This window comes from Equus asinus, chromosome 12, assembly GCF_041296235.1.
Source record: "Equus asinus isolate D_3611 breed Donkey chromosome 12, EquAss-T2T_v2, whole genome shotgun sequence".
In the NCBI taxonomy this organism is placed as follows: Eukaryota; Metazoa; Chordata; class Mammalia; order Perissodactyla; family Equidae; genus Equus; species Equus asinus.
In genome coordinates, this window is record NC_091801.1 from 20,780,461 (window position 1) to 20,790,019 (window position 9,559).

The 9,559-nt window shown below is 37.6% G+C and overlaps 1 pseudogene; it reads right to left on the reverse strand.

Annotated features, from left to right (window-relative positions):
* Positions 1-2,008: 2,008 nt before the first annotated feature.
* Positions 2,009-6,929, reverse strand: LOC106834327 (ubiquitin carboxyl-terminal hydrolase MINDY-1 pseudogene; annotated as a pseudogene).
* Positions 6,930-9,559: the final 2,630 nt, after the last annotated feature.

Consider the following 9,559-nt stretch of genomic DNA (forward strand, 5'->3'; position numbering starts at 1 on the left):
GTGTAAAGTGTGTACGCAACTTTACATAAACAAAAATGGGATCGCATAGGTCATATTACTTTATAATCTATTTTTGTTTCACTGAATAATATATTATAGTGATTTTTCCTAATATATTCCATGGAATATTTATATTCCATAGTATATTTACACGGCATAATTATAAATACTTACCTATGTTTATTTTATATGCATACACCGTAATTTATTTAACCAACCCTATAATTGAATATGGTTTGTTCCTACACTTTGCTATTATAAACAGCACTGTGATGAACATCTAGGCCTAATAAATGTTAGTGTATATCTTTAATCATATTCATAATTATAACTGCAAATATATTTCTAGACATAAAGTCCTGAGTTAAAGGGCAAATTCTTTTTAGCTTTTTTCTCTAGACACACGTGGTTCAAATTTATAATTGAACTGGTGGTGAACAAGAGTATTCTTCCCCTGCAAACCTTGAACATGGGATGCTATCCATTTTTACAGTCTGCTAATTTGATGTTTCCTAGTACTTTTAGAAATTCTGTTAGCATACATCTTACAGGCTTTGATTTTGGAATGTTTATAATGCCTCCATTTTAATTTATTTTGCATGCCTGTCAGAATAATTATCCCGAGCCTTAGTACTTCTTTCTTTAGAAATCCATTTAGGAAATGTTGACATTTTCTTTTTTATCCAGCAATTCTCTATGGAGTAGTATGTAAGAACAATGATAGGAAGTAATAAAAGAATATTGCATCTGTGTTACCTCTGTGGGTTAAATGATTTTCCCATGGTTATGCATCTTCTTTGGGGCAGAGGTGGCACATCCAATGTTCTCTGTGATTCCTTTCAGCTTCTTAAAACCCAAGTCATATATGACCAGTGAAAATACTCATTTATTTCAAAAGAATATTATTTTTATATCAGAAACAAACATACAAATAATAAACCAAATATTGGAATACTTAAACATGTTGAAAATATCTGGCTGTACTTGTGCTATGTTTTGTTGCTGTTATTCTAAGTATTTGATGTGATCTAATATTGTTCTGAGATTCTTGTAATGAGAAAGAGTAAATTTTCAAGTTATAATTACCATTGATAATAAACCAATTATCACACAGGGACTTATACAGAAATAGCTCAGTAAATAGTGTTATTTAAGATTAAGTATTATTTAAGATGAAGAAATACAAACTTGAGTTGTTGAATAATATCTATAAGTTGGCTTGTAATGACTTGGAATTTTGGCAATTTATAGAAAAGTTTGATATGTAGTAAAAGTTGATCAAAAAAGTGAAAGCCTTTAATAATAAATCAGAAGCTATAAATATATTATACTTTGTTGTCAGGCAATAATGCCCTAGATATTAATGAATAAACTAGCTATTATAATTTTTAATATTATGATAACTAATGAATAAACTAGTAATATGTTTCTTCCAGTGAAACTTTCAATAACTTGCTTGAAAATAAATAAACATCAAGGTTTATATATATATATATATATATGTATATATCTTAGTTTTACCTTATATATAGTTTTGTTTTTTCCTTAGGAAGGAAGTTTTATTTCCAGACCCCTAGGAAGACATTACAAATAATGAAGATAGAAGCCCAAATCAAACCCTGAAACAAACAGAGACAGGCCTGTGGGAGAGCCAGGAGGACCCAGCCCGTCAGTGGTGAGAAGTAAGCAAGAAGCATTCTAGACAGGGACCTCACTCGAAGTCTGAGTCTGTATATTAGTGTGACTACTCTGGGGAAAGAGGGTTGAGAATCAGAAATCCCCACCCCAACAACCCCAGTGCTGCCCTGGATGATTAGGAGAAAGAGAAGGCAGCAGCACACGAGGGCAAGGATGTTACTCAGTGTGACCTTGGCTTTTACTGCCTGCTCTTATCCCCAACAGTCCATCAATAAATTACCCTGCCTATCTCAGGGGTTGAGCTGGGAGAGAAAGCAAAATGGTCATAGCCTCTGAAAGAAGCGATGGGGCAGCTTCGCACTGGGCAGGGCTACGGGAGGACACAGTCTGACTCTTGCTTCGGCCTCTGCTGATGATCCATGGCTGGGCATCCACACACAGGTCCTCTCCCCTGCGACAATGGAGCCACGTTGGCACAGTCTGGAATGCTTGTTGCCATTAGTACTCTTTTTGCTGAAGTGTCAAGTCCCTAAGACCCAACATGCCTTGTGGCTGCTGCTGCTGCTGCTGCAAGAATAAGGGGATTAGGTAGTCCTGGTCTTCTTGCCACTGCTTTTCTGGGGAGCCACTCCCACCTTCTGCTCCACGCCTCTTGTCCATGATTTAGTTGAAAGCCAGAGTCACAAAAGCAGCTGTCTCCATCCACAGTGTGCAGGCTCTCCCACATCACTTGCTCCTCCTGTAGAAAGCCCTGGTCAGCGATCAATAGGTATAAGTAACTCTTGTGCTTAGGCATGATGCTAAAGTGGTTGTTTCAGAAAAAGACACTAAGTTCACCCTTCTTGGCACCTGCCATTAGCTCAAACAGACCACAGTAGCTCAGCTGTGCTGCGGTGGTCTGCAATCAGGCCTCTGTCACAAGGTTGGTGTCGCTGGAGTGCTTGCAGGAGATAGTCTTCTCTACCAGCTCATTGAAATTCAGTTTCCCAACTACACTCACAGTCTCAGATTCTGTGGATCAACAAGCCAGCCAGGATACAGAGGTAAGCCTCGTAGGTCGAAGATACCGCACTCAAATGTGTACTCAGAATCAGAGACACCTGTGAATCATACGTTGACATCCTGACCTGTGGCCAGTTCAGGCAGCACTGTCATTGCATCATCCACATTCTGCTGCAAATTAAGCTGAAGTCCCTCTGACTTCTGGGGCTTGATGGACAGGAGGCAGTCTCCAAGATGGGCCCTGAACTCATCTAATGTGATCACTTCCCTCTAAGGGAGCAGCACATACACATAAATACATATACATATATATACACACACACATAAATATGTATATATATATACATATATGTCATGTGTATATGGCATCTTTATATAAAATTGTTACTTGGATCTTTCATTAGCTCTTACTACGTGCTCAAAGTGTTCCTTTAAAGTCATGGTTTCAATCTTTCAGCAATTGTCTAAAAAAATGCTTAAATTGCTATTATTTCATATAGCTCATTTTGATTTCTAGCCTCATCATCTTTCACATCACTTTTAAAGTATGGTGAAATGAAAATATTTAACAATTGAGAGAGAGAAAATAGAGAACATCTTTATGTAATAGAAGCTGAAATATGTGTGCATATGTACATATGTGTGTGCGCATACAAACATACACACACATGCACACAGATGTATCTACATACAAGGATATGTATAGACATGGAAATGTATATATTTATACATATATATGTAGACATGTGTGTAAACACGTTCACATTATAAGCATGTGTTGTATGCTAGATGAATCATATGTGTGTTTTCCCTATATTTTAACAATGGGAAATGTATAAATTTTAAAACAATCAAATAGAAAGAGATGAGATAGAAACTGACTTACTTTAAGGTAATTATTGTCGTGGACAATAATTTTCCCTTCTTCTGACAACTAACATTAAAAGACTTCAAATCCATCTTGACATATCACACAGTTTACTTACGTGACAAACACATTCTCTGTTCTCCTGAAAGAAAAATAAAAGAATCTCTACATAATCTGACACTAACTTTATAATGGGCTCAGTTGAAGGAGATGTGAGAATTGGCAATTCTGAAATTGATTGTTAGGAAGTTTGGTTGCTCTTCTAAGCCCCTTTTGTTATATTTTAGCTTTGAATGTTAAAACAATTTCAGTAGAAATAGTGGTAATGACAGTGCCTATAAAAACGTTGTCCAAAATTTTTAATCAGTTTCAACAAAAATCGTTTACAAATACACATTTGAGACCATCATCAATGAAATTTCAGTAGAGACAAACTTCTTCCTCTGCGTGTGTGTGTGTGTGTGTGTTTTAATCCATTAGAAAATTCAGTCTAGTTTGCCTGACATAAGGGCGGTAGGTTTCTATCTCTTAGTCTAATTAACACCTTTAATCTTTTTTAATGGTTAGGCATTCTCTCTTTGGTTTTGAGGCATGCTAGAGATAAAAGCACAGAGGCTGGAGGTTAATCCTTCTTGTACTTTATTTCTTAATTTCTGCCACAAGGATTCCCTTTCCATCATGGCTATTTATTCAGGAACCCTGATGATACGCTTTCAGTAAGAGACAACAGATAGTGGTTTAGAACTATCATTCCATATTACTTAGATATTAAATTATATGGGCTTTAATTAATAACTGTTAAAAGGAACATAACTCCAATTTCTTATATGTCTTTATTATTATGCCTAAAACATGAATCAAATTAATGTTTTTAGAATTGGTATTGAACTCAGATAGCACCATACCCGGAATTATTCTAGCAAAGTGATAAAAAGAGTGGTAAACACCCCAGATTTAGTATACTAACTTATTGATGATGATTTGGTTTTTCTCACTAATAGGAAAAAATTTTCATTTCCTACAATATTAATAATAGAAATACATTAGCTAAAATTTTGCATTCAATAAATCAGAGATTTGACTTTTCTTCTGAGAATTAGGATTTTTAAGTGTGTTAATATGTCTTACATGAGGTAAAAACGTTTTGACCAATTGCCCTAGTAGCTTTGAAATATTTTTAAGACAATTTTTTTTTCAGAATTTTGGAAAATATATGGAGAGATTTTGTTTGTAAAAATGTACTCTCCTTCAAAATTCTCCATTTGGAATTTTAAGCAAACTACAGATTTTTAAGTATTTTGAAATTAATAAAACCTTTTCAATAAATTTTCATGGTTTGAGATTTCAGCTCAAATATATTATAATATATGTCTTCAAACGGTTTTGCTTTAATTGAACCAATATGCCATCTCTTCAGAATTGTAACTTAGGAGGAACTTTTCAAAATGGACTTGTTTTCTTTAAAAAAATAGAATTAAAATATTCTCAATTTGACAAGGATTATTAAACATTTCTGAATTACACACAAACATGCACACTCTAAAGATCTCTAAATAATTTTAGGTAGAGAAACTCAGAAGTCAAAGAGTGCTAATCAAATTCTTTAAAATGGGACAAATTCCTTGGGGAAAATCCAAATATAGGTAAATTACAAATTAAAGCGCTTTCAGAATTCGAAGTTGTGAGCTTTGTAGAATGCTCATTAAAACATATGTGTAGAACACATTTGCAAAGAAAAATATAATTGTTCTACTTTCACTTCCTGCTATGAGCTATACTCTCATTTAGCATCTATAACTATATAAGATAAAAATATATTGGTGTAACAGAGATTTATTTTCTTCCCAAAATATTCTCTTCAGTGATTTGTGAGGGGAAAAAAGGAATAATGAATAATACAACAGCAGTCTGATGATTAAGTTTGAATATTACCTGCTATGTTTCTTCATAAACCTAACTTCTCCGGTAGAAATTTGTTGTTAGTGCTGTCGAGCAGATTCTGACTCCTAGTGCCCCTGTGTACAGCAGATCAGGACCCTACCCAGTCTTTTTGCGCCATCCTTTCACGTTGTGACGCTATATAAGACAATGCTATTCATAGGGTTTACATGGCCAATTTTTTAGGAAGTGGGTGGCAGAGTCCTTTTTCCTAGTCAGTCTAGTCCAGAATCTCCGCTGAAACCTGTCTACCACGGGTGACTCTGCTGGTGTTTGAAATACCAGTGGCAGAGCTTAAGCATCACAGCAAAACACAGCTGCCACAGCATGATAACTGACAGATGAATGATTTGTTTCCCTAACCTGGAAACAAACCTGGGACATATGGGTGAGAATGCCTAATCTTAACCACTAGACCACCAGGGCTGGCATGGTAGAAATAGATGAGTATTATTCATTCTCCCTTTTCTTAATATTTTTTTCTGACTATGCAACTTCTATGTGCTCTTTGAAGAAAATCTAAGTATAAAATGTATTTTGTGTGCCCTGCTTCCTCCCCTGCCATTCCACTTACTAGCTATATGCTGTTGACTAGAATAATTGACCTGGAATAATTTGAACTCTATTTCTTTATCTGCGAAATGAGGACAATGTCTGCTTTAAATTGCATGTGGGTGAAAACCAAATATAATGGTTATAAAGCTCCCAGCACACAGACTGCACTCAACAAATGTTAAGGATGTCTCCCATTTTACAGACTTCTCATCTTGTAAGCAGCTGCACATCATACCACCTAGTTATACAAATCTGAATAAAATATGGCATCTTTTGAACAGCCAGAAAACCATGATTCAAATAAGTATTACTTTTCCCAGTGAAGACTCTGTGTTTACTCTTCTTTCGCTTTCTTCATTATTTTTATTTTAAATCTCTAAACTGAATGCTTTTCTATCTTTCCAGCTTCTTTTCCTTTTCTTTTATAATCCTTGGCTTATAGAAACTCCAGAAAGTTGATCTGCAATAGAAATCACAGCACATTATATGTCTACACAGAGATTAGACAGTGTGTTTGGAGGTGTTTTAGCCATGAGGGTCACCCACTAGAATGAACCCCTGCGCTCCACTCCTCACTGTGCTCTCAGGAGCCAGAAGACGTAGCCCCTGGCTTTCCCTTTAGACATTTGCTATCAGGCAGGCTTCACCGGCTTGCCATCAATGTGGTCACATACATTCAGAAAGGTCCCACCCTTGGAGTTTAGTGCTCTGCTCTCCAGTCTTGAAATTCTGAAGAATGATATCTGTGGATTTATTCCTTGTAAGTGAAGTTAGATGGGACAATGGAGCATGCAGTTGAGACTTAGAGCCTGGCTCACACACGGTCTACCTCTTTGGAAGGAGCCCTGGGGCCAGCTCCCAGCTCCTTGCCATCTGCTCTCCGATGTCCTCGGCCTCTGCCAGTATCCTCTATCTGCCCCTGCCCCATGACTGCTGATGCCCTCGGCCTATGGCAGCCACTTGGATAAGACTCTCATTTCTCCTTTCCTGTTTGATCTCTGTGGGGCCTGGGCAAGGACCTGGGCTGGGTTGGGGTCAGCAGCGCATGTCCGGCCGTGTTTCAGGGCAAGAAATGGCATCAACATCTCTGTCCCAGCTGGCCACTCAGCAATGGTGATCCTGTCTCCCATCTTCTGGCATCCAGGAACCCAGCATGTCCAGCTGCGGAGGCTCCAATCTCTAGGCGAGAGGCCCCTCTGTCCACAATGTGTTGGGTGGCAGTGGTGGGAAAGGGAAATTGACTTCCCTGTTAAGGCGCATCTGTCATGGGTGCAGGTGGGGTCCCTGGGTGCCTGCCAAGGTCTGCACTTTCCGGCGCGTATTCCCACGGCAAGGAAGCATACATTAAACAGAAAATAAAAGAACTAGAACAAGTCAAGAGAGCGATCACAGAGAAAGGAACAAGTTTAGTATTTTATTACCTTTAATGGCATTTTTACTCTACTTTTTGAACAAGGTACCCTGCATTTTTATTTTTCGCTCAGCCTCCACAAGTTATGCAATAGTCCTGCCTGCTGGCTTGTTCTCTGAGTCTCCTTCTTTGGCCACTAGGACTGTATTCACCTTCCTTCCTTTTCCTCTCTTTCAACCCCAATAGTTACTTTAACCCCAGAGGGTGTTGGTCTGCTGAGGTGGTGTGCAGCCACATGGTCCTGGACCTCACTTCCCTAGTAGTATCTGAGTCTTTGTAACCTAAGAAGCAGTGACTTCAGTAGATTTGTTAACTCTGTAAACAAGAGAGCCAAGATCTTTGCTCTTGTGGAGTCTCTGTTTTAGTAGGGTGAGGTCTGTAGACAGCCAACAAACAACTCAACAATTAATGTCCAACTTTTGTTAAGTTTAGCAATATTTAGAGGTTCTTGAAATTTTTTGAATTTTTAAATTACTTTTACAGAACGGTGATTGCACGTAGACACACACACACTTGCTCTTTTAGTTGGTAGAAATTGTGGATTGATTTTTCTAGCACAGGGAATTATTTTCTTCTATGTACCCTGTATTATCAATAACCAATGGAAATTAATGATAGATATAATCATTAAGTGCCATGTGCCTAAATGAACATAGCTTAGGAGGAAGTAAAGACTCTACCGTCAAATAGCTCAAGACACAATTAATAATTCAAAGAAATGTATACAGGGGCCAAACCAGTGGTAGAGAAACAGAACTACCATTGGATCCAGAGTGAAATGGCCAGTGGAAGTCAGAGTGGGGAACTGATCCTGAAGACGTATCCTGAAGATGGCTGGGAGCAGAGAGTTGGAATGGATAGAGAGGACTTTCTGGGTGGAGGAACAGCATGAAGAGAAAGGGAGAGACTTGTCTGGGTAAAGGCAGTGTTGATAACTATAAGCGAGACTAAAAAGCTTGGGAAGACTATGAAAAAATAAGTACTAGGCAAATAATTTTAGACATCAGTTTGTAGGTCATGTAAGATGCTAAAAATTTTGAGGAAGACATAATTAGAAATGAGACTTAAAGATTAACATTGCATTCGTCTATTTGGTGGCTTTGCTCACATAAGAACTCAAAGAGAGGGATCACTTATGATGCTATTGAAACCAGACAGTTGTAAAATGACAAAAATTTAAATCAAGATGAGAGCATTTGGATTAGATGTAAACTATGGATTGGCATGATTTGGGATGGGTGGTATGGAAGATAGAAGAATCAAAAATGACTGAGCTTTCAACCCTAAATGATGAGAAGAATGGAAACTTTCACAGAATTAAGAATAAATGATGAATTAGAAAAAAATTGAAAAGCGATGAGTCTCCCCTACCTCCCACCCCCAGTGCTGTTAAAAGCTGGAACCCACCATTCTCCCTCATCACCAGCTCCTTGACTATGTCAACTCAAAACTTGACAATGAGACTGACAGTCCCATTTGCCCTGAGAGGCCAAATAGCATTCACTGTCATTGCAAATAACAGCATTTCCTCAGTGAAGGTTGAACTAAATTACTTTAACAAGGCTAAATTAAAAATCAAACATGTTGATGCATTTAATGTGAGGCACAGAGGACACAAAAGATCATCAAAAATGAGTGGGAATATTGATTGTCATAAACAACCCTTCATGGAGTACAATAGATTCAGTGCTGACCCCTTGATGCAGTTACTCTATTCCTAGTATATTTACTCATAGGTTATGTAATTTAGGAGAATTATTTCTTTTTTGTCATATTTTATTTTTAATGTGTTTTCTTAACCTTTCTTTCCTTACCACAATCTGCTTTTCTCTTAAATAAAGATAACGGTGATAATAAGAATTCAATCCTAAAGTTTAGAATTTTATGAAGGTCTTTCATTCTTTTATATTAAATGTAGGAAGTAGATAAACCATGTCTAATTATACTTACTTCGTGGAAAGAAATCTTACATGTTCTGACAGGGGGCTGGCCCTGTGGCCGAGTGGTTAAGTTCGCGTGCTCCGCTGCAGGCGACCCAGTGTTTCGTTGGTTCAAATCCTGGACGCGGACATGGCACTGCTCATCAAACCACGCTGAGGCAGCGTCCCACATGCCACAACTAGGAGGACCCACAACGAAGAACATAC